This window comes from Aedes aegypti, chromosome 2 (assembly GCF_002204515.2).
Source record: "Aedes aegypti strain LVP_AGWG chromosome 2, AaegL5.0 Primary Assembly, whole genome shotgun sequence".
Lineage (NCBI taxonomy): Eukaryota > Metazoa > Arthropoda > Insecta > Diptera > Culicidae > Aedes > Aedes aegypti.
The window spans coordinates 241,650,333-241,663,053 of record NC_035108.1 but is presented as its reverse complement, the minus strand read 5'-3'; the positions used below and the strand labels follow the sequence as shown (position 1 = coordinate 241,663,053).

At 34.9% G+C, this 12,721-nt stretch overlaps 1 protein-coding gene across 12 annotated transcripts in view; it reads right to left on the bottom strand.

Moving 5' to 3' along the window:
- LOC5571157 (protein Wnt-1) overlaps positions 1-9,292 on the bottom strand; it is a 134,836-nt gene extending 125,544 nt beyond the window's left edge. For 7 of the 12 annotated variants that reach the window (XM_021844597.1, XM_021844596.1, XM_021844598.1 and 4 more), the window contains exon 1: positions 9,008-9,292. The gene's annotated coding sequence lies outside the window, so the exon portion shown is untranslated. The other 5 variants (XM_021844602.1, XM_021844608.1, XM_021844607.1 and 2 more) reach the window with 4 other exon arrangements.
- Between the last annotated feature and the right edge of the window lie 3,429 nt (positions 9,293-12,721).

The window sequence follows — 12,721 nt, the reverse complement described above, 5'->3', positions numbered from 1 at the left end:
TTAGAGATTACATATGAGTTCATCTGATGTAGAAATAAAATCATACAAGGCAATTCATAAACATAAGTACTATTGACTTACCGGTTAAAAGAACATCACCGTTCAACAGAAAAACAATGAAATTACTTTGCATTAGTATTTTCGTACGATGTCTATAACAAAATGCTGCACTTCGTTCCAACTGCAAACGTTAACATGAAACCTTCAGTGTTGCACTGGTTTGGTCATTTGCCAAATAACAATTAAGATCGGTAACATTCTCAAACAATGCTCTACAGTGTTTCATTTATATTTGCTTAGAAACCATATGCTGCAATGACAGCTGCGTGGCATAGTGGTAGCGTATTAAGCTAGTGATCTAAGGGTTTTTTATACGTTTTTATTTTATTTGTTTGTAAAAATTAAGTCATATAAACTTCAATACACAATCATACATGAAATTATTGTGAACGCCAAATCAAATTGTCAGGAGTTGTATTGACCATGATAAATTCTCTGAATTGTACGTATATGGCCTCCAGATTTGTGCGAATAGAGGGAATGTGTGCATTTTATACAATTTGTTTTTACCGAATAAGTGTTCACTTTATTCACTTGCAGTCTCAGTTATGTGAACATATTTGTTGGCTGGGATGCATACTTGGTATCCCATTTACTCAATGCCTACTTATGTCGAGTGTTACAAATATGAAGTTATGGGCAATACAGTAAGGCTTTGATCAGAGTTCTTCTGGGGATTTCATCAGGAGTTCCTCTATCAGGAAAAAATGGCTCAAGCGGCATGTTCCAATTTTGATATGGAATTCCTCAAAAGATTCTATCAGAAGTTCCTCTAAAAACTATATCAGGAGTGCCTCGAAAAAGTTCATTAATATTTCTTCTAGAACTTTTATGAAGAATTCTATCAGGAATCTTATCTTGAGTTCCTCCATGGATTTCATCAGGAATTTCTATAGGGATTCCATCAAGAGTTCTTCGAGAGATTCCATCAAGAGTTTCTCTTGAGATTTCACAATTATCATGTCAATGTTTCTCTTACGAATATCATAAAAAGTTCCTCTAGGAATCAGTGGAGGAAGTCTTGAATAACTTGTAGAGAAACCTTTGAAGGAATCTCTGGAAGAATGCTACCTAAAGGTAAGCCTTAAGAATTTTCCCCGGAGGAATTTCTGGTTGAATCGGTGGATAAATTTCCAGAGAAATTATTGATGAAATGCCTGGTAGAATCCCAGGAAACATTTTTGATGGAATCCCTAGTATAACCCATAGACTCCTGGAAAAACTTCGAAGTAGAATAACTAGAGGAAAAACTTCGAAGTAGAATAACTAGAGGAAACCAATAAAAGATTATGGATAGAATGTTTGAAAAAATTTCTATATTATCTAATCCACGATACGGTTTTTTTTTCTGATTTCTATAATGTTGACCCCAAATCAACTGCATAAAAATATTATTTTTTTAAACTTGCTTGAAACTTTCATAAAACAAAATTTTGTATTAATACAGTATGTAGTGTCGAGCAATCGGTGCCACTACTTGTTATCTATATAAATAAAAATGGAGTGGTGTTTGTATGTCACGAAATGGCTCACGAACGGGTCAACGTATTTGAATGATAATTGCTCCGTTTGGTTCCTCAAGGGTTCCGACGTGTTTGCATGTATAAAAATCGCAGGATATTTACCGGAAAAGTAGGGAAAACGAGAGTGCACGGAACTGTCATTTTGTATGGGACGATCCGAAGCGTTTTTCAACAGCCTACTTGATGGCAAGACGAAGTTTGTCGGGACCACTAGTATGAATATAAAACTTGAAACATTTGCGTTTTCAAATGAAATATTTATGAAACCTCCCCAAATATGATCAATATTCCCCCGGATTACGGTACTGTAAAAATCTTAAACTACACTCATCATTTAATTTTTCACTTTGGACCTCCTAAAGCTACTGTGAAAGTTTTAGAGGAATCCATCAAATCTAAGAGCAAGTTCAACTAACATGACGTTTTTTGAAGAAACCAATCAACTGTATGGGATAGACTGTTCCAATTGTACTTTCCACAGCGTATAGGTGGTGCTATGAATTTATGTCATTAATGACTTCAAGATTATACAATCAATAGAAAACATATTGCAATACACCTAGAATCTTTTCGTTTGACAACACGTAATTTCTAGAGAAACTCTCCCGGGGTGAAACGGGCAACTCCACAGAAAAAATGTAGTTTACGTAACAAGCCGCAGAATGATGAATTTCACAGCACAAGTCGTACATTTATCCAGCGAAGCTCGCCGCATTGGATAATAGCGAAGACAGGTGTAAAAATCGAGTTTTGCAACGAGAGTATACGAAATCTTATCGGGATGGGTTCACTATTATTTTGCAATTTCTGAAAATTGTTGTGTAATGATTGTTTACGCAACTGAAAACAGTGGCTTAATAAAACAAAGTTGTGTAATAGTCATTACGTAACTGATTTCAGCTGTGTTATGACTCCTACGACAATCCAAAATTCAGGTCAGTATAGTAGGCCGTTTCATGATAGATTGGGGTGATAAAATACAGGCAATTACGATGAAAAATTGAAAAAAAATCAAACTTCCTGCTTATTGAAGTCTGTTATCTATTCATTGGGGAATCTGCAAATCACTAACGTGGCTGAAAATGAAAATGCAACATACATTTTCTCATTCATACAATTTTCAACTCGTTGAACCCCATTTTAGACTGAAAGAAATCCATGTTCAAATTTTCACAGTAGTTTCTGAAGGTTACTTGGAGTAATTTGATCTGGTTGCTACCAAATAGCAGTTTCTTTCAAGGATGCAGAAAATTTCGTTGGCACCAATGACATTACATGTTTTCTAGTTGATGAAACTATTTTATATTTTACTAGTAGTCCTTCATTCTAGTAGTATTCATTTTTATAGTTAAGGTTAATTTACGATAGAAATATTCACTGTTTTGTAATACTGCTGGACCAAAATCCGGAGTAACATTGATCAGTTTTTTGGATATATAATAAAAGTTTTATCTGAAAATTAAAATGTTGCATGTTTTATATTTTTTAAAACAAGTACTGGTACCAATACCTTGGCTATATAATGAATTTTGTTTTAAGTGTCTTTGAAGTTTTTTCTTTGAACTGTAAAGCGCGAAAGTTACTGGGAATACAGCGTTTTTGTTTAGAATAATTTTCAGTAATAAATTTTGTTTTTTACTGACTTACAGTAGTTGTCATCACTGAACTTCCGTTATATTTAGGCTTTACCGAGAAATGAGTTAGTGCAGTTCTATACAATACCGAAAATTCAGTACCGTAATCCAGGGTATCATTGATCAGCGGGGTAACATTGATCGGAATGACTCATCTCGTAAAAAGTTCGTATCATTATTTATTGATGGAACATTTCCAAATCATGAATGGTGATTCTATTTCTCATATTCATAAGCTAATGAAAGTGAAGATTTTTGTGAAAATTGCGTTTCCCTTATGCGTATATTTGCCAACTTTTCGAAACAATGATTTCAATGGGTAAGGATGACACTACCGAAGATCCATGTCTCACATAAGTTCTGCAAACTATATGAGCAAGGAAAATGCAATTCTTACTAAAAATGACATCGCTGAAAACGATTCCGTTATCAAAACTTTCAAAGGAAGGTCAATTAGGCAACATTAACAAATTACTGTAAAGAATATAGAATTCCCTTAGGAAACTGCCTACCTTTAGGCGTATTCCGTGGTTCGAGGTGTTTTTAATTTTAAAACAACTCAAAAAGTAAATGACTTGTAAGCGTTTGGCCTTCATATTCGGCATCGGGGGTCATGATTTAAGTAAGTAACGACATTTTCAATATTACCGAACGTTGTTCACATAGGTGATCAATGTTACCCCATATCAGCTAAATCAAAAAAATCACTTAAAATATTTATTTAAACATGCTTAAATCTTTCAAAAAATAAAATGGAGTATATAGTCACGAGCTATGGGTGGCAGTACTTGTTTTAAAAATATAAAATTTGCAACATATGCATTTTCAAACAAAATATTTAAGAAATATTCAAAAAAAATGATCAATGTTACCCCGGATTACGGTACCGTAAAATGGAAGAACTTTGTTAGTTTTTGGACGAAAATATGATTATTTCTGCATTCTGATTTCAGGATTAATATTTTTTTAAACAAGTGCTGGTATCTTATTTATCAATTGTAGTTGAAAGATTACATAACTAAACTACTGTTTGACATTATTAAAGTTTGAAATGGATTTGAGCATGTTAATTTAGTTCTGGAATTACAAAATTTTAATTTGTAATTTGTTTATTTATTTTTACGGTAACTTGTTAGTTTACACTTTTTATCAAGTCAAGGAAATAGCGATTGTATTATAGCTATAGTATGGTATATAGTATTGAACTATATCTCTTGATAGAAAACGATTGAAAATCTTGTTTCGACATTCAACATACCATAAATCAATCGTTTTTGGAATATAAATTAGTTTATTCTGAACTTGCAAAGTTACCCGCATTATCAAAGATACCCCGTTTTACGGAACTCACTCTTTTGTAGTTAAAATGAAATGAAAACACGCAGACAACTGGTGGTACCATAATCCGGGGGCAAATCACTGTTTTACATATTTTTATTGTGTTATCCTTTGGAATTCAAATATTGTCAAATAAATTTCAATAAAATCAGTACTTCATTGATTTTTATCAATTCATGTAATCCATTATTTTTGAAATAACATTTAATAAATCGGAAAATTAGTTTAACATAATATAAAAAACTAAAAATTACACATTGGGGTGAAATTAATCACCTTATAACAAAGCAAACTTTATATTAAATAAAATCCCTATCTACAAAATTTGGGTCTCCTGAATTTAGAAATGATGTAAAAGTTCTTACAACTCGAGTATTTGATAATTTAATTGTAAAATTAAATAAATAAGCACGTTATTTGAGAAAGAACGGTATTATGAGCAAACAGCTGTGCTTGTTATGCTATATGAATTTTAAAATGAGTTCAGTAATTCACACTTCAGCGGATTGGTTAGTATCGACATTTCCAACAGTGTTTCTTACACCTTCCTTAATAAAAATGAAATAATTCAAAATCATTATTAGCCATCTATAAACTAGAAAACTTGTAATGTCTGAGATGCCAACGAAAAATACAACATTCTTGGAAGATAATGCTAACTTGTACCGATCTGATCAAATTCATCCCAGTGATCAATTTGCCCCCGGGTTACGGTACCATAGTAACCAAAACCGAAGAAACCAAAAAGAAATATTAAAAATAACATATGGATTTGGTGGAAAGGCATGCCAGGATGCCTTTTAGATATTTTAGAACAGCATGGCGCTAAAACTTGAGCAGCCAGCAAAATAAATTTCACTTACAATTTTCACTGAGTTATTAAATAAATTTTATTGGTCCATGAATTCTTCAATTCACCTAAAACTGTTTAATCCAAAAACCACGTAAAATTTTACCGATGTCGGTTACCTAAACTAGCTATGTAATGAATCATATTTTTCTCTAAGCCTGCTTTGTTAAACCTAGAGGTAATTGTACACGTCTAAAAATCGACATGTACATACAATGTACAGGCTAGACATAGCAAACAAGCATGTTCATCAAAAACTACCAAACGACTAAACATTGTACAGTATGGCCCATAAAAAAAAAATGCGAAAATTGTTTGAACGTGAATCTAGCATCCACAAGCGTTATTTTCATTGTTTTTGCTAGTGAATGTAATTTCTGATTATTGTAGTATATTCTAACATAACTTCGCTAACTAGGACAATTTTTGTCATATTTTTCTTACTGCCCTAAATAATGTAATAAAGCAAAGAAGTTCAAAGGTTTTGTCCGCCCAAAGCTAGAAACAGCGTCTGATTGTCGTATAAGGTACCCCGGGGCAAGTGAGAATCCGGGGTAAGTGGGGCGTTTCGTCATAGCTAAACTAGGAAAAGTTTTTCATGGGGGTATTCTTCTAGAAAGTTGAAGATACAATGACAAGGAATGTATTTAGTACTAAACATATTGTTATTTTTATTACCATGTGGTTCATGTAACAGTTGTCAGTTCAGCGCCATTTTCAACTTGCATGACAAATTGTGACACGTTTAACGTCTTTGGCATTGACTCGCAAAAAATAAATGTGTTTTAAAACAAATTTCCATCAGTAAGCTATAATTTTAAGTATTATTACAAGCTGCTAACGATAAACCAGTATTTTGTTTTCATTTCATATGAAATTTTCGATGGTCTATCTTACCCCAAACTATATTTGTACCTGGGGTAAGTGGGACCTATCAAAACAAAAACCAGAATCAAAACTTTTCGTACACGTTTCATACATTTTCCTAGAGAGTAGCACTAAAACATTCAAACAAATGATTTTCATCAAAAAAGATCAACCTCAAATTACGTAATTGCATAAAAGCGAGAAGAAAAGTGTTATTATCCTTTATTTCTTATTTTTTTTTTTGAAATACGACTTCAAAATTGTTCAATTTCTCTTTACGCTTTTATTGAGGAGTTTTCAGTTAATATTAAATGTGAGGTGACATACTATTAAATAAGGGTTTCTTCCTAAAACGTAACGTATTTTGTGGTTGATCCCTTATGTACATCAAATATGTACTTGAAATTGAAAACCTATGACTTATCAATCCTATTATTGTAATGGTTGACTTACTAATGTGGATTGACGCATGAAACTGGATGTGTCCCACTTGCCCCGTTTAGCGAGGTAACTGCGTCCAATGGCTCATTCTAAAACTTTCTTCCAAGGTTTTCACAATTTCGAAATTATTCGATTAGTTTCATGCACACATCAGCAAATATGTTGCCAAAACGTGATTGTGTTGTTGGATTTGAAAAATATTGACATTTGAAAATTTTATTGAACAATTTGTTTGAACTATCGTTTTTTTTCGTTCCCACTTGCCCCGCGGTACCTTACTCTGGTGATAAATTTTCCACCTTCAAAAATCACACTTTATTGTTGTAAATTTTAGTTTGTTTGGTATCAGAGGATGGAGGAGTTCTTAGAGAACGTGTTTTTCATGGTCACAATAAAATATTTTGCCAGGGTCATAGTTTAGTTTTGAGGGCATTTGCGTCTTATAGGTTTGATATGCCTTTATTTTTTGTTAAAGTTTAGTAAAAATAAATACGGAGGCCTATAACAGATTTTTAAGGATGAAATTTGTTTCTTCGGTTAGAGACAACTTATATCAATACTAGCTCATAGGTTTTGAGCAGAACGGAGCCGCTTATCACACTTATATGAAGGTTCAATGAAAGCTCTCCAAAATGAGCCGTTTTTTAGAAAATATGTTTAAGTCTCCAATGATTCAAGTATGAACCGATTCTATCATTTGATATGGGCGTATGCTGGAGACATGGTCTGTAAAGAATCTCACGCCATCGTTGATGTTTTAGAAGCTTTCATCACACAGATATTGAACTCGACGTCCGCATGATAAAATTTGAAGGTATGCTTCCAATTCCTAGAGAGGAATGTGTAAGGTGAAAGTAACAGATAAAAATCATGTCCAAAGCAAAAAACTGAGTCTAAATAGATTAAACAATACAAGTAATGAATAATATTTATGTTTCATTCACATTTTCTTTGTAAAAACTTCCATTAAACATGATATGACGATTTTCGCATTTTTTTTTATGGGCCATACTGTATATGCCATGCAATTGGTTAAGGCTCTAGTAAGAACCGATCATTTGTCCATCATCATCATAATTGACAAAATAAAGAAACAGACGTTTTAATTTTTCTAGAAATTTTGTCCGTTCCGAAGAAAACTGCTGTTTTGAAAAGACCTAACCCAAATAAAATTTTATATAAACAAATTGAGCCGAAAAGACGTGTAACTTTTTGGCAAATTTCACTTCAATTTTTCCATATGTAATGTTTAGTTTTCCAGTAGTTATTAAAACTCACAATTGGCTGGTTAGCCGTAAACGATAAATCACAATTAAAAAGTATGTTCATTTAAGTTGGAAATAATCTCATCCAAATTAATGGAAAGAAGAAGTTGCTAAAATCCATTTTTGTACTGAATTGTCGACCAAAAGTAAATATATGGCAATCGTTTCAAATTCTTTAAAATTCACATTATTCGGTCTGCTGACACAATTTCCTAAAATCTACCACACACATCGAAGAGCTCTAAATTCAAATTTCAAACCAATACTCAGAATTTGAGAAATCCGAGAAAAATAAATCAACGGCTCCTGCAACTTGTCTGTCTGGCCACCTACGATAGCCAATTACTGCGAAAGGCAGGGCAAACTTGCAGATCGCAACTTCCGCCGAATATTTTAAACATATTGAACCGTACACCATCGGTCCGCACGATATGGTCCAGGATATTTTCCCAATCAATCAGCTCCGCTCCAGAATGATGGAACCACAACGGCTGTAATGCGCTGCGGCCGTGATCTGCATTCTGTTTATTTACACCAACTCGGCAGCACTTGAACTGATTTTGATGAATCGCACAATTTGGCGTATTGATATCTTTCTTCCAACCGTAGCAGGCGAGGTTTGCCTAACATCTCCCGCGACTCTCTTTTGGCTACCGTCGATCTTCGTTTCTACACAACCACTGTCTTCGTCTTCGTTTTCGTCGCGGCCACTTTTGATGAGCCGGTTTCGTCTATTCTTTTTTCTCCGCAATTTTTGTTTTGTTTTTATTCGAATTTTGCACGTTGCGATTCACGGTTTCCTCCAGCCACGTTGTTCGTTTGATGTTCTTTCAGCAGATCGTTAAATTAAGCGATAATCGATATGTTAAGCACTCAACGAAGTTCACTTCTCGCGATTCCAGCAGACAACACTCCGGAATATCACGACACGGCTCTAAGATCGAAGGGCTCACCCAGTAAATAAACTTGTTTGCTTTTCTTCGCGGCTCAAATCGCTCACATCTTAACCTTTATCGGAGAGCTTGTTACCTATTCCACTTATTTGTTCGCACTTGCAAATTCCTAAACAAAATCTCTCACTTCAGCGCACAAACGAAGCCAGTCAGCGCACACTAGATCACTTCGGAACCAACTCGAAAATCCACGAATCCAAGCAACCGCCCCTTTCAGTTCACCTTTGAAATACAAGAGATTTCAACATCAACCACCAGGGGAAGATCAAAATCCATATCCCGGTTCCAGCAACAGATAATTCTCCCCGGATGCCGAAAGTGCGCCCAAACCGTTCGAAAGTCAGGAATGAACTGGTTCGCGCTGCCACGGCCAGTCAGGGACACTCTCCAGTGCAAGTGTTCTGCTTCCCTTCCGTCTTACAGGCGGGGGTTGGCATGATTTTGAGTATTTTCTCCCGCGGCACCTACACCTATCAAGTAATCCCTTCGCAACATGATATGCATGGAATGGGTGGCGATGAGGGAGGAGAGAATTCTAGCAATGGGCGCTCACTCGTTCGAAAAAGCATGCTTTGGACAATGAGAGAGCGAGCAATCCAAGCAACCGAAGGAGTTTCTTTGGAGCATGGCGAACCCACTCTGCACCCACCGAAGTGCATTGAGAAACCAGGAGAGAAAAGAGAATGCTTTTTATTGGTTGGCTTCTGAGAACTTGGAATTGATGATAATAACAAACCAGCCACCGCTTTTTGATTCTCTGCCCGGCGTTGGCGGTTGGAGCACATGCCGCTTGCGACGAATGGCGCGATTTTATGGATCGCAAGAAGGATATCTTGAAGATCAATCTTGTGTTTGGGTTGTAATGAACTTTATGAATCTGCAGCATTCACAGTCGTCCCACAATTTTGAATACCGTAATCCGGGGTAACATTGATCAGGAGGGTAACTCATCTCGTTGAAAGTTCAAATAAAGATTTATTGATGAAACATTTTCGAATAATGAATAGTGCCTCTCTTTCTTATATTCATAAGCTAATGAAAATTAAGGTTTTTGCCAAAATTGCGTTTACTCCATGCGTAAATTTGTCAACTTTTTGAATCAATGATTTCTAGCACTTTCACTGGCACTACCAAAAATTCATGTCTCACATGAGTTCTGCAGACGATGTGATCAAGAAAAATGCGATTGTTACTAAATATGACATCGCCGAAAACAATTCCGTTGTCAAATCTTTTATAAGTTTATTCAATTAGGCAACATTAACTAATTATAATTAAGAATGTAGAATTTACGTAGGAAATTGCCTACTTTTAGGCGTATTCCGCGGTTCAAGGTGTTTTTAATTTTGAAATAACTCAAAAAGTGAATGACTTGTAAGAGTTTGGTCTTCATATTCGGCTTCAGGGGCCATGATTTTAGTAAGTAACGACATTTCTAATATTACCGAACGTTGTTTACTTGGGTGATCAATGTTACCCCCTATCAGCTGAATTAAAAAATCACTTAAAACATTTATTTAAACATGTTCAAATCTTTCGAAAAAAACAAAATAAAGTATAAAGTTAGGAGCGGTGGGTGCCAGTACTTGTTTTAAAAATATAAAACTTGTAACATTTGTATTGTGAAATGAAAAATTTGAGAAAAACTCAAAAAAATGATCAATGTTACCCCGGATTACGGTAGTTAATAGATATGGATCAGTGTTGAATTGAATGGCGCATATCTCGCCAAATATAGTTGCAATTACGCGGAACACATTTTACCTACGTGAGAAGTGAATCTATGATAAAGATTTTTTTTCTGTTTCCCAACCTTGATAACAATGAAAAAAATACTACGTGTACGTTTCAGCGAGCTTTCCACATGGTCGGGGGTCGGGGATCCACAAACCCTCTGTTGGAAAACGTGTAACAGTGCGCAATCAATTCTAATATGCGTTAAGCACTTCTTTCCGTAGGGAATAAAATGCCAACCCCAGTCCTAGAAATGTTGATTCATAATTGTGGGGCAGAGAAAATAATACCATAGCTATGAACCAAACATAAGACGATTCCAAAAGAAACGTATACTGTAGACCGTGACGGCCTTACAGTTGAGGTCGAAATACGCGTATCTGTCAAAGGATACAAACTCTAGTGGAATTAAATGGCACCTGGTAAATCCACCTAGCTCGCTGCGCCCCACGTCTTCTTGTTCCGACCGGATTCGTGGCGTACACCATCTTTACAGGGCTGTTTTCCGGCATTCTTGCAATATGCCCTGCGTATCCTTCCAGCTTTAGCCACCTTCAGGATACTGAGCCTTAGAGTTAGGCGAGCTCGTGGTTCATTCTTCGCCGCCACACACCATTTTCCTGCACGCCGCTGAAGATCGTCCTTAGCACTCGACGTTCGAAAACTCCAAGAGCTTGCAAGTCCTCCTCGAGTCCAAGTCTCATGCGCGTAGAGAACTACCGTTCTTATGAGCGTTTTGTACCTCGTGCATTTGGTGCGGGGATGAATCTTTCTTATTTATTTATTTATTTATTTTATTTTATTTTTTAACTTCAAATTTTGAAAGAGGGAAAAGCCCCTTTGAGTGATTTTAAATTAACATCTTTCTCAAAAAGGCACAAAACCTCTTTATCTTTTCTGAACAAATTATAAAATCAACAATCTTAATAATAAAAGGCTCAAACGGTATTGATCCATAGCAGAGCAAGTTTCTTGAAAATGGGAAACGTCCAGGATTATTGAGATGCCACACACAGTAAAAAAAACTCTTCAAATCTGAAAAGAAACATACGAAGAAAAAAAAATATCACACATAATATGAAATTTCATTTAAAAACTGAAATAGAAGTTTCGAAATTGACAGAAACACATATCCTAAAATATCTCGAACAGATATTGGAGTAGGATAACCTGTATTTTGAATTTGTTTTAAAAATGTATTTCTTGGTAAGATGTATCGAGTACCGTAATTTCGGGTGAAATTGATCACTTTTCACGGTTTTTCTTGTCTGATTTCTATAATGTTCACAATGCCAAACAACTAAATGCAGAAAAACAAGTACGCAGGTGAGCCTCATCGACTTATGTACCGAAATTTTCTAACAAATGTAATTTTAGTGTTAACAAATACCTGTAAAATAAAAAAATCAGAGGATCTCATTTCGGGGTGAAATTGATCACTTGTCAATGCCATTATTGTTAGTTTTCAAAACAACTCTACATGATAAATTTGAGCTCCCTGAATCCGAATATGCTTTTCAAATTCTTGACAATGCAATATTTATATAAATAACGAATAATTAAATTTCAAGAATTACGCGGAAAACGCCTAAAAGTATGCAATTTCCTAAGGAATTTCCTGATATCTATCAGAAATTCAATTTATTTTAACCAAATCAGTGAATTGGTAGGAGTTTTGGTTATGAAATTTAGTTAAGGGATATATCTTAAGTATCCTAACAAACTTTCAGGATTATACCATGTCCAAATCCTTGTCTAGAACTAGAAGTTTATTGATGTTTGTCAATACAGCACCGTACAAGATTTTGAAATTTTACATTATTTTCATAGAAATGAACATTTTTGAACGCAAAAAACTTCACAACACACAATTTGGACATGCTTACGACAAACAACGTTCATTCACTGTGGGTTACATTGATATTTGTGCTCCTTTAGAAAGAAATAAAATCGAGTGACATAGTGATCAATTTCACCCTACTGATCAATTTCACCCGAATTTACGGTACAATGAAAAATTATATGATCTATGTCTTCATAGGATTCACCACAGTCA